The 12,812-nt window shown below is 40.2% G+C and overlaps 2 non-coding genes across 2 annotated transcripts; both read right to left on the bottom strand.

Annotated features, from left to right (window-relative positions):
* Window positions 1-340: 340 nt before the first annotated feature.
* Trnah-gug lies at window positions 341-412 on the bottom strand. The gene has a single exon. It is a non-coding gene; the product is annotated as a tRNA-His (tRNA).
* A 10,075-nt stretch (window positions 413-10,487) lies between these two features.
* On the bottom strand, window positions 10,488-10,559 carry Trnah-gug. The gene has a single exon. It is a non-coding gene; the product is annotated as a tRNA-His (tRNA).
* Window positions 10,560-12,812: the final 2,253 nt, after the last annotated feature.

Below are 12,812 nucleotides of genomic sequence, written 5' to 3'. Positions count from 1 at the left end.
GCAACTAGAACATGGGGATGGTCTCTCTTCTGTGGTGACAGGGATAAGTAGTAAAATAAGCAATTAGTAGATCAGGAACCCGATTCAGATAGCAATTTTCGGTGTCTGAATTGCAGTGTAGTACATCACTGAAGTCGCCAAGACTGGCGGTGAGCATAACAGTGACATTTGGAAGGCGTTCCAACTATTTACCCGTTATTCAAGAGAAAATAACGGGGAAGCCACTGACGCCGATAAAAATTCATTGAAACGTAAGCGGGATGCAACATACTTTTGTCGCCGATAACTAGTGAGTGAAATTGTTAGCTGTCTAGATATTTAAATAAAAATATCACCCCAATGCCGTGACCAGGATTCGAACCTGGGTTCTTGCGGCCACAACGCAATGTCCTAACCACTAGACTATCACGGCAGGCAACACCTAAGCTCTCGAGTAGGGTACAAGCGGTTTTTCTGCAGACGCAGCAGGACCACAGACCGTGGCTGTGACGTCACGAGCAGTTCTCTGGTGAGCCGCGGTGCTTTCTCCGGACCAGCACTGGTGGACAGGCAGAGCGTCACAGGATGCGGCTGACAGCGTTGCCTTTCCATTTTCCCCAAGTGAGTTGTTTGCAAAATGCACTTTAAAAACATAAAGAAAGAAGAAAATTAATACGGCAATGGTTACGCAGTGCCGCTTCAACCCGCTCCCTTACATTGAAAGCCTCTTAATCCTGTCTAAATTTAATCACTTACTGGCACGACCTCAGTATTAATACCCTGAAAATATCCTCCTTCGTACAGAAAATATTCACTCTTGAGTGAGAAATAACGCCATCTGACTTGCTGGTGACACATTCGGAAGTAGGGAAAACATAGCGCCACGAGAAATTCGAGGGGACTTCAACAAGCTTGTAAGTACTGCAAAATTACGACCAACACGTCCAAACTTGCTAACACAGCTTACAAACGTATTGCGCCCTTTCTTACAGAGAAAATGCGTGCAATGGAAGTGTAGACTCCATATTCTAGAGTGCAACATTTATTCGTAAGAAGATTTTATCACAATCGTCACTCTCCAGATTCTGAGTATCAGCACGTGTCAAGTTCTTAGCAGCTCAGAACTACCCCCATACTTACTGAATAGGCAAGCAAAAGAAATAATAAATCTTACGCAGAAAACGGGAATATTATTCAAATGTCCCTGTGCCATAAGTTAGTAAATCCAGCACTGCAATGTATACTCTACCGATGTCAGCTTATCTGAATGAAGATTCCACTGAAGGAAGAACGCATTCTGTGAGTTGTGGTCGCATCAGCTACGAATTCAGATAAAGAACATGTGATCACATGCAATTGGAACACGAAAACGTGATAAATTCATAAGTGTCTTCGAGATGTAAGATAATTAAAGAGAATATGAAATAGCTATTGACTGTTATTAATTAGGCAAACACAACAAGTTAGTAATGCTGTTACATATGTCCCCATAGGAAACATATGTAATACAGTACCACATTACTTCAAACAAGAGAACAAAGGGAACCCTAGAACACCTTATATTCCCGTATTTACAGTAAATAAGAGGAATAATAACGTGAGCAATGACCTATACAAGTGGATAAATCAATGACAGCCTGATATTGATCCTTGAAGATGGAAAATGTGCCCGATTTTACCAGCAGGTTTAACCTTGATCACAAGGAAAGCACATGTACAGAGCTGATAATCACGTGTAGCAGCTCAGAAATTGCCTTTTCAGTAAACAAAAAACGGTAGACATCTTAAGTTAACAAACAGAACCATGAAAGTTGAAGGCATAGTCCACATGATGAGACCTATGCATCTAACCCCAGCACTCAGCGGAAAAGAAAATGTTTCATCTCCGTCCGCATGCACAATCTAAATCAAAACATTAGCACAAAGATAATATATGTGAAACCATTCTCAAACTGACAGCTTGCAACCATTTTGGTGGTTTATTTACGATGTATGTACCATAATGTGTGCACCAAAATACTTGTCCCTTATCAGCGCCAGCTTAAACTCGCACAGGACCCATAACACTGACAAATTTTGGTACTCCCTTCGGCAATAATATACTTTTTTTTAACGTAAAATTTAACTTCTATACAAAATATTATGTTACATATTTCGGCTTTAGCTTCCCCTTTAGAAGAAGTAAGCGTCTGCATCTTATAAATGAAACTTTTCTGGACCACATATATAGGGTGATTATAATTACACTTTCAAACCACTGTATAAATAACACAACTGGTCAGAATGACGTCAAATTGCGACGGAATGTTATTAGAAAGCGGGGAAAACGTATGGCAGAAGAAAAATAAATAGTTACAAAATGTAGCAATAGACGGCGTTGGAAGCATCATAATTTAATAGTGGTCGACTACAAATGACAAATGAATCATACAACAATGCCAAAGGTGTACGTTTGACGTTAAACAAATTGTACTACTTAGTGTGCATGGGTGTACAGGTGTGATACTGTTAGTTATGTAAGCCCATCCACCACAGCAAGTTCATATCATATCGGATGGGAAAAATCAGTATTTGATTGACCTGGTGCAAAAAACCGCATAAGAAGCATCAATCAAAATCAAATCTGATTATTGATTTCCGTGTGACTGGCGCAGTTCTCACTGAAAAGATGGATGGTGATTCGATCGATTTCTAGAAATGTTGTTCGTATTAAATCCATAAACTTCCTCATTCCTTCACACATCACTCTCAATATCTGCAACAAAATAACGTAAAACAGGAAGTAAAGCAGTTCCTTCCGTTGATACTATAAATTAAAATCCCAAACAAGGTTTTTGCCTGCATGTTCGAGCTAATCTCAGGAAGTACTGTCGAGGTTTTGATGTATTTTCCACTAATAAATAGATTAATTCTCATAGAAAGTTTGTGTTTATAATTCATTATCAATAATTAATGATAAGTGTTTCATATATTCCTTTTATCTGTTCTCTATTGAACTGGCATTTCGAGTTACATTCGTGGCAATGATGGAATTTAAGAGCTAGTCAATACAAAGGTGGGGGCATCTGGCGAGAAAAGTAGTAAAGTGAGAAGCCGCCACAGCTCTAGAGAACACCGAAGTTTGTCAGGATCTATACATAATATAAACTCTCACGCCATGTTTTTCTGCCTGTATGTGAAGTCTAATATCGGTAACTACTGTAAGGATCTTGGTGTGGTTTTCAGTAATAGACAGACTGACTGACGAGGAAGTTTTGTGTATGTCTCTTTCTTTCTTTCTTTCACTGGTGCCATGTCCCGCGCTGACGCAGGGTCGGCATTGTTAGGAACGGATTTGGCAAGGTTAGGATGAAGGGGTGGCCGGATGCCCTTCCTGCCGCCACTCTGTACCCCCAGGGACGGAATTAGTGTACCCCTGCTGTCTGCGACTAGTGTAATTCATGGAATAGTGCGAACGCATTCAGATGTCTGCGAGTCGTGTAACTGAGGCGGAACATGGGGACCAGCCCGGTATTCACCTAGCAGGATGTGGAAAACCGCCTAAAAACCACATCCAGGCTGGCCGGCACACCGACCGGCGTCTGTAATCCGCCAGGCGGATTCAATTAGGGGTCGGTGCGCCTACCCGAGTCCAGGAAGCAGCGCATTAGCGCCCTCGGCTAACCTGGCGGATAAGTTTTGTGTATGTCACTTCTTATTGTAAAAAGTCGTCCGGTCGCAGATACTTAGGTTTGCCCAAGCGAAGCGGAGGAGAGGCGTTCCGAATTGTTAATTTTAATAATCATTGGTGTTTCTGATAGAAATTATAACACACAGTTATAAATAATTAACGAAATTCACTAAACTGGGACATCACGGACTGTTTGCGAATACTGTCAAACCTTTGTACCGCGTTTTGGTTTTACATATACAAACATCATGCTGATGGTTTGCACGTGTATGAATTTGCTGCGCAGTGAAGTTGATACACAACAAATACTATTTCATAACACTAGGTTTTAAAAAATCCAGTATTATCATATTCTCGTTTCTCATTGTTATTGAGTATTAAAATCACGGACACCTTAATCTCTTTCAGTATTTGGGAAGAGTGTCTTACCGCTGTTCCAGGTGTTTCCTGTCGATCGAGTTACCGGAATACTATTAAAGCACTGACTCGTACAGATTGTCTCTAAACTTATCACAGTGAATATGAAGCCATATGAAGTTTCGGGCTTCGCGAGACACTCCGTAGGACTGAGTCACACACCAAAACGCGAACCCTAACCAGTGACAGCCTTATCTACATTGAGCTTAGCGGAGGATGCTGGAAACCCAAAAGTGTGTCATCCAGCGGGAGAAAATGGCACACTGGTGTATCAGAATGTTTTAAACACTGGAGTACGCAGGTGAACTTGAAACTTCAGAGGCAAACATACTGTAAAGCGACACTGACTTGACTTAAAACTTTCGAAAAATGCGTAAAAGAGGATAGCAGAGACAGCACTGAGTGAACTATATTCCCATTACGGTTAATGAAAACGGAATTCTGTATAGCGGCCCACATTTTAATAGTTTTTATGTGAGTATATTTCAAGCGAGGTCTGTTAACAACGAAAGCAAACAATCTCGGTCGACGATGTTGTTATGGAAGTTAGTAGTAGGTAAATAAACATTAATTGTGCCCATTGTTATAAGCGTCGCTGCCGTGATTTTATTACTTAGTTAAAAAAGAAAATTAAACTCATTCGGCCACTAATGGTGTTTTTTATTTTAATACACGATGCATTTCGAGCCCTTTAGGGAGGTGGGCTCACCTTCAGATGCCAAAATAGTTAATATTTTTTGTATTCAGGCTACCACTAGTCCTGTGAAGAGTACACTGGAGTGTTATATGGTGATATACTATAACGTAACGTAGCTACAATATTTACAAAGTTAGATAAAAAAAGAGAATTACTTACTGTTTCCAGAAGGTGCAGCATACTTTATAGGTCCAGGATGTGTAAACCTCTTTTCAGGCACACAAATCTTACATGTTGCCTTCTTTTTGTTACAGCCTTTTTTTCACTGCAGTAGCAGCTATATTAGTTGTATAGGTTGTGACGTTTCCTATCATTGCATCTCAAAAATTATTAAACTCTGAGCCCCCATAAATTATAATGACGGCACAGAGACAGGTAATAGATCTCACCGATTACACCGATGTATTTAAAATGGCTACATCTCCTTCTAGAAGACGGGTCCCTGAGTTTACTTATGCCATGGTTCAAATGGCTCTGAGCACTATGGCACTTAACTTCTGAGGTCATCAGTCCCCTAGAACTACTTAAACCTAACTAACCTAAGGACATCACACACATCCATGCCCGAGGTAGGAATCGAACCTGCGACCGTAGCGGTCGCGCGACTCCAGACTGTAGCGCCTAGAACCGACTTGTGCTATGTTCCAATTATTAATAAATAAATCGAAACATTAGTTCAAGCTACATGGTTTGTTGATACACGTCGTTCACACTGTTCACAGACATCATAGTTCACACATATTGTTTCAGAGTTGCCTATTTTATTTTTACAGACAAGCACAGAAAACTACACAAATGGGAAGTCACACCACATTCCCCAATGACAACTTATAAATAACTGCTGTTGGTGTCTCTCAATCTCCCGCCCCATCTTCCCAGGGGAAGTAAGGTTACCAGGGACAAGCAATATTTTCATTACTGTTACTTCGAACACAAAAGAGACAGTCACTTGCAAATTAGATCTGTTTGGATGTAAAAGTGGTAGCAATAATATTTGAGCCATATATTGCATTCACAATTCTTTCTGCCCTCTCAGTAAAATAAAATAAATGTAATTTTTAGGTAATTTGAAATTATTGTAAAATGTTGTGTGAAGTGTCTCGCCTTAAAGCATTTGTTGTGCTGATTCCGGAAATCGACTTAGATTCCGTTTGACACCCATATTTCCGTAGTTGTGGATAGCGAAAAATAATTTCGTTTATATTAATTCACCAGATGTATTTGCTGTCCACTACGCTTAATGAGTAAAGCATGATCGTTTGTTCGCCAACATAACTTGAATGATTGATGTATTCGAAAACACCGTTTAACAGGATTTTGATGTTGCACTGTCTATTCCTTTCTCCATACGTGTAATTAGGCAGAAGACAAGATCACTAATGAGTGAGTGCTACAACCCTCTACTCGGTTTATGGTAGCAAAATATGGGGTAATGAATTCAACTGGTTACAGTATTGTTACAGAGATCTGAAAATGTAGTATCAGAACATTCATTTGGTATCTACGTAATCATGAACAGTGAGCATTGTTGTGTTGATGTTAGAAACATGTCTTGAAAGCGGACTTTACGTAATATCAAGTTAGTATGGAATGAAAGAGTCTGCTGAGCTGTGTTGCGATCGATTTCGCTCTCATAATCGACACCTGGTCACTAAAATTATATCTCAATGTTAGTACTGTCTACTGCAAATCGTTTAGTTTTTATCAACGTGGTTGACGAAATATGAAAGCGTGTATCCGTTCCTGTCCGAAGGAACACTGCATCGTAATTCGGAACAGCAATGTCGTCATGCGGGCGGTTAGGTAGGTAGTCATAATCCTCTGGCTGACCCGTGTATAAACCGTTTGTAATGCAAGGATTAGAGATTACACGTATTCTACTGACAAGGCACCTGGAGTCTATCCAATAAATTACCCTATGATATGCAACTTCCCAGCGGTATAAAAAAAAAACGTGCTGTGGCTATTTTTCGTACTATGTAGACAGAAAGCGGAATTCCTGCAGAATGGACCACAGAAATTGTAGTGCCTTTATCAAATCCCGATAAAGATCCTTCAGTAGCAGATGTATATCGTCACTATCACTATTATCATATTGACCAAAGACTTTGAATGCTTCCTGAAGCTGTGTGTGGCGATAGAAAAATAGTACAAATCTGCCATTATCTCAGTATGGCTTTCGGAAAGGGAGCGGCACCCCTGACTATTTACAAACCTATTCTTGGATATGTCGTGTGCTTATGATCCTATTGACGTTTTCGTATTTTCGAAAAAGTTAAACAATATACGTGTTCCACATATCTGTCTTCGTTTTTAACTAAATTATTGACATCGCAGAACAGTTTACATCAGACATCCAAATAACAGTTCATATGAATCCTCCTCAGTGCCGAAGGGAGTACCTAAAGTTGCTAATCTAAACCTCTTATGTAATACGCCTGACCCTGCAATTCGTGTACTCCAATTCGTAATGATGCTGGCTTATATACCTCATATGTTTCCTTACGGCTATGTTGTTCAAGGATAACTAATGTACGAGGTTATCTATTATCTGACTGATCCTTGATTAACTGTCTTATTCCATCATCTTCCGAACCTTCTATGGTCCTCTTTACACGAAAACGTTGATCATAACCCACAAATACTTTTAGCAAGGGACCATTCACATTCAATATTGTCGGCCGCGGTGGTCTAGCGGTTCTGGCGCTGCAGTCCGGAACCGCGGGACTGCTACGGTCGCAGGTTCGAATCCTGCCTCGGGCATGGGTGTGTGTGATGTCCTTAGGTTAGTTAGGTTTAAGTAGTTCTAAGTTCTAGGGGACTTATGACCTAAGATGTTGAGTCCCATAGTGCTCAGAGCCATTTTTGAACATTCAATATTCGGACAACCGTAAAGCTACTGGGCGGGGCTTCAGTTGGACTAAACACGTTGGCCATATTGCCGTGAAAACAGAAAAATGTCTAACGGTCAATAAGTCCGTGTGGTGGGGCCCAACCTGACATTCTTTACCATCTTATACTACAGACTGATTGATGCGTAATCGACCGCAAACGTTTTCCTTTTTGAAACACGCCACAGAAGAAGAAAAAAAGGATAGAACCAGTGCACTTATCTCAGTTCACAAAAAAATTCCGTGGCGCTCTATCCTTACTTGTGAATGTTATCTTAAAATAAATACTACGATTGTTGATTAAGAGTTTGCTTGCTGGTAGTCTAAGTTTCAACACTAGATTTCGTAGCCATTGAACATAAGAATTCGATGGCGAGAATATTCTGCAAAATTTGAGTGCGAGAAATCATACGAAGATGCCTACCTAGTTCCTTGTCTGTTTGAACATTCGTAATGGCAAGAATACTGTCTGAATTCAACATTGTGAATCACTAAAATTTTGAACTGGTATATTGGCCCTGGAAAAACTCAATGTTTCCTTTTTTATTACTTAATTTTTCTTACCTGTTGCATAATGGAAAAACCGTGACATTGCTTTTTTGAAAGTGCGTCACATTTTCTGAGCTACAACTAACTAGTGAGATGTGTCTGCTGCAGGGCGTTGGCTTTTTAAAAAAGGTGAAGATTATAACTCATACTTTGGCGTGGACTTAGGTTGCCGACAATGACTAGGGATAATTTATATCATCAAATATAATTAATTTCCTGATTAGAGAAGTTCTATATTGAAAAATTGCGTCTTTGGTTCTTAAACATTAATACACATAAATTACAGTTCTTGAGTGGACAAACTAAGTAGTCTTCAACATCAAATTAGATCTTTTCAAAAATACGGCTCGTAAAAATGACATTAAATATTCAACAGTTACTCTTAGCCACAAATTCAAATTGGGAATTATGGATGGGTGTTCATCTTTCCTTACACTCATATAAATGTCTCAACCAATAATGGTTAACTACAAGGTACATCAAAGTACAAAATCTGAAATAAATTACCTCACATTAAATCCTCCTCTATGAGTCATCTAAATAAATATATTAAAAGATCCTTCTAAAAATGCTTCAATCTCATTCCTCATCACAAATAATTAATCATTACATCAACTGACTCTACTTCTCAGAATATAACTGCAACTATGTCATTCGGCCTATGTCTTACTACTACTCATGACATATATACCACTGCCGACTATTGTGTCTCCTCATCGCATGATTTAAAATACGCAGCACCACCGGTGCACCTTGCAAAGCAGAGACGGTCCGAGCAAACATCCAGGCGACACAGCATCTCTGCTGAAACCGCACCTTAAAATTTCAAACAGTACGAAGCCAATTGTGTGTTCATGATATTCAAACACTAGAGAAAATCCCGTGAAATTATCTACAGCCTCCTATCACCATGTCAGCGGCAGCTGCGGCATAGTGTTTGGAACTTGTGCCTCACCTGGCGGTAACTGCGTCACGAGTCTTTGCGTGTACTGAGCGAGAACACGTCCAGCACAATACAGCAAGCGCACGTTCTTTGTTGCCCCTCATATATCATAAGAGCTTTATACCCGAAATTACTGACATAAGACAGTATTGACCCTATCGATTTTGATACGCTGCATATCACCGACAACGTTAAATTTATGAGCGGCGGACCACGTTTCTTATAATAGTTCCGTGAGGCCTCAATACACTATTAATGTGCTCGACAGTTATTTCCAGCGGAAGTTCAAAAACACTAAATCTTCGAACAGCAAAACCAGCATGCGTTACTTTACCCTAACCAGTATTGCCATCAGAATGTTTAAACCTTACACTACATCCACAGAATTCAACAATTAGATCACATCTCTCAGCATTCTTCAACATGAGGAAAACAGCACTGCTACAAATCGATTGGTGCACTGCAGTGACGTCAGCATGTGTTAACTTTAGTAGCTCCTCCATGAATCTCTCAACTTCAAAGGAATTAGGTCTTAGGAAGACATTATAAAACGGAAACTGCAAGTTACCCTTCTTTAGAGAGATTCCGCAATTACTAGTTTCTACAGTTAGAAGATGTGAGTAATTGTGAACGCGCTACGGTGTTGAACTCACCAACAACCGCGCTCGGACAGCACCAGCAGTGATGTAAACGCAGTACACCCGCACAGTGCGGCAGTAGAAGTCAAACTGGTGATATTTCAGTACCTTGATGATAACACTAACATTTCAGTCGGATTACCCTGATTTTAATATAATCTGGGCAGAAGGTACTTCAGATGATAGCACAGCACACCAGAGGGATCATTTGCAGAACAGGAACAGATGAAATTAGGTATCGTATCTGTCTCAACACAGACAGTACGGACAGTAAATTGTATTGTGTTTGGTTCTCCATAAAAGTGACATTTCGTCATTATATAAGCTTTATATCATTTTTTACACGTTGAAAAACTCTGTTTGCCACTGCAACTAGAACGTGAGTAGGGTATCCTCGGTGACAGGGGTAAATTGTAAACTGAGAAATTAATCGATCAGTGACTCAATTCAGAGAGTAATTTTAGGTGTCTGAATTGCAATGTAGTAGATTGCTGTAGTTGCCGAGACTGGTAGCGAGCTTCACAGTAATTTTTTGAAGGCATTCCCACTTTTTACCCGTTATTCAACAGAAGATAACGGGGAAGCCACTGATGCCGATAAAAATTCACTGGGACTTAAGCGGGGTGCAAGATACTTTTGTTGTCGATAACAAGTGAGAGAAGTTGTTAGTTGTCTAGATATTTAAATAAAAATATCATCCCAATGCCGTGACCAGGATTCGAACCTGGGTTCTTGCGGCCACAACGCAATGTCCTAACCACTAGACTATCACGGCAGGCAACACCGAAGCTCTCGAGTTGGGTATAAGCCATTTTTCTGCAGACGCTGTAGGACCACTGACCGTAGCTGTGACGTCACGAGCAGTTCTCTGGTGAGCCACGGCGCTTTCTCAGCACCAGCACTGGTGGACAGGCAGAGCGTCACAGAATGCGGCTGACAGTGTTGCCTTTCCATTTTCCCTAAGTGAGTTGTTTCCAAAACGCGCTTTAAAAACATAAAGAGAGAGGAAAATTAGTACGGCAACTGTTACGTAGTGCCGATTCAATCCGCCCCCTTACATTGAAAGCCTCCAAATCCTGTCTAAATCTAATCACATACGTAACTGGTATGACGTCAGCGTTAATGCCCCGAAAATTTCCACATTCGTTTACAAAATTCTCACTCATGAATGAGAAATAACGCCACCTGACTTCTCCGGGTGAGATATTCAGAATTAAGGAAAACATTCGTAGTTTTTAAATAACGAAAAATTTCGACAAGCAGGTTCGAACTTGCTCAGACAGCCTGAAAATGCTGTAGAGTCCAACACTTATTCGTAAGAAGATTTCATCACTATCGGCACTCTCCACATACTGAGCATCGGCACTTGTCTAGTTCTCAGCTGCTCAGAACTACCCCCATGATCACTGTTATAGGCACGCAAACAAATAATAAATGTTTAACAGAAAACGGGAGTATTACCCAAACGTCCATTTTGTGAAACCCTGTGCCACAAGCTAGTGGTCACGCATCGTACTGTATCACCTGCCGATGTCAGCTTACCTGAATAAAGATCCCACTGAAGTCAGAACGTATTCTGTTAGTTGAGGTCGCATCAGCTACGAATTTAGATAAAGACCACGTAATCACATGCAGTTTGAATATGAAAACCTGATAAATTCGTAAGTGGCTCCAGGCTGTGAAAATAATTGAAGAGAATATGAAGTGGCCTTTGATTAATATTAGATAAACACCAAGACTTAGTAATACCGGTACTAATGTCCCTATAGGGACCATGTGTAATTCAATGCCACATATTTTCCGAAAACAGAACAAAAGGAACCCAACAAAAGCTTATATTCCCGTAGTAATAGCAAATAAGAGGAATAGTAATGTGAGGCATGACCTGTATACATGGATAAATTAACGACAGACTGATATTAATCCTTGAAGATGGAACAATTTCTTAACAGCAGATTTAACCCAGATCGCAAGGAAAGTGCATGTACAGAGCTGATAACCATGTGTAACAGCTCAGAAATAGCCTTTTCAGTAAATAAAAAAAAAAAGACAAGACATTTTACCTTAAACAGAACCACGAAAGTTGCAGGCATCATCCACATGATGATAACTATACGTCTGGCCCCGGCAATAAGCCGAAGAAGAACGACACATGCTTTATCTCAGTCCGCATTTACAATCTAAACATAAGCACCATGCTGCAGATTGATCAGCAGGGTACAGCCTCCAAAGTACAGCATACAGAGATCCTTTCGGTATGCAGCCCAAGATGTTACTTACACAGCAGACAACAATTGTGCTTACGCGGTCTTTGCACGTCGCCAGCGACCTATAACTCAGTTAAAAATAAAATATACGAAATCGTTCTTCAAACCGACAGCTTGCAACCATTTTGGTACTTTATTTAACAAGTATGAGTACACTTCTTAATGTGTGCACCAAAGTACTCGTAGGAGACCAGTCTGTTATCAGGACCAGCTTAAAGTCGGACAGGGCCCGTAACACTGACGATTTGTGATGCTCCCTCCAGCAATATATATTCTTTTCTTAACGTGTAATTCTCCTCCCATACAAAATTTTATGTTTTTAATTTCGGCATTAGATTGCCCTTTAAAAAAATAAGGTTCTCCATCTTAAAAATGAAACAATTTTGGGCCACATTCTACACAGAGGGACATTAGTATGGTGAAAGTAATCACGTGACGTAAGTTACATAATGTGGAAGTAGGTTTTTTCATAAACAATGAACTATAACATAAATTTGAAAAAAATCATTTTGGGTATTAGGTCGTGTCGTCATGAAACAAAACGAACCTCAACTACTGAGATTCCCACCGTCTTTGAAGCGGTCCTCACGAAGGCGACTAACCACTAGATACATCTCCTGCTCTCCTTTTTTATCCTTTTTCCTTCGGAGCCACTATAGCCTGAGGGAACTTACAGCATATCCCGTCACTCCTTAGTACTTCCGTATCCCACTTCTTTGCGCACCGATTTTTCTTCACCGCTCTCTTAAGATTCTGTCTAC

The sequence above is a fragment of the Schistocerca piceifrons genome, chromosome 2, assembly GCF_021461385.2.
Source record: "Schistocerca piceifrons isolate TAMUIC-IGC-003096 chromosome 2, iqSchPice1.1, whole genome shotgun sequence".
NCBI classification, from domain to species: Eukaryota; Metazoa; Arthropoda; class Insecta; order Orthoptera; family Acrididae; genus Schistocerca; species Schistocerca piceifrons.
Note: the sequence above shows the minus strand (reverse complement) of the source record. Positions and strands in the feature narration are given on the sequence as shown.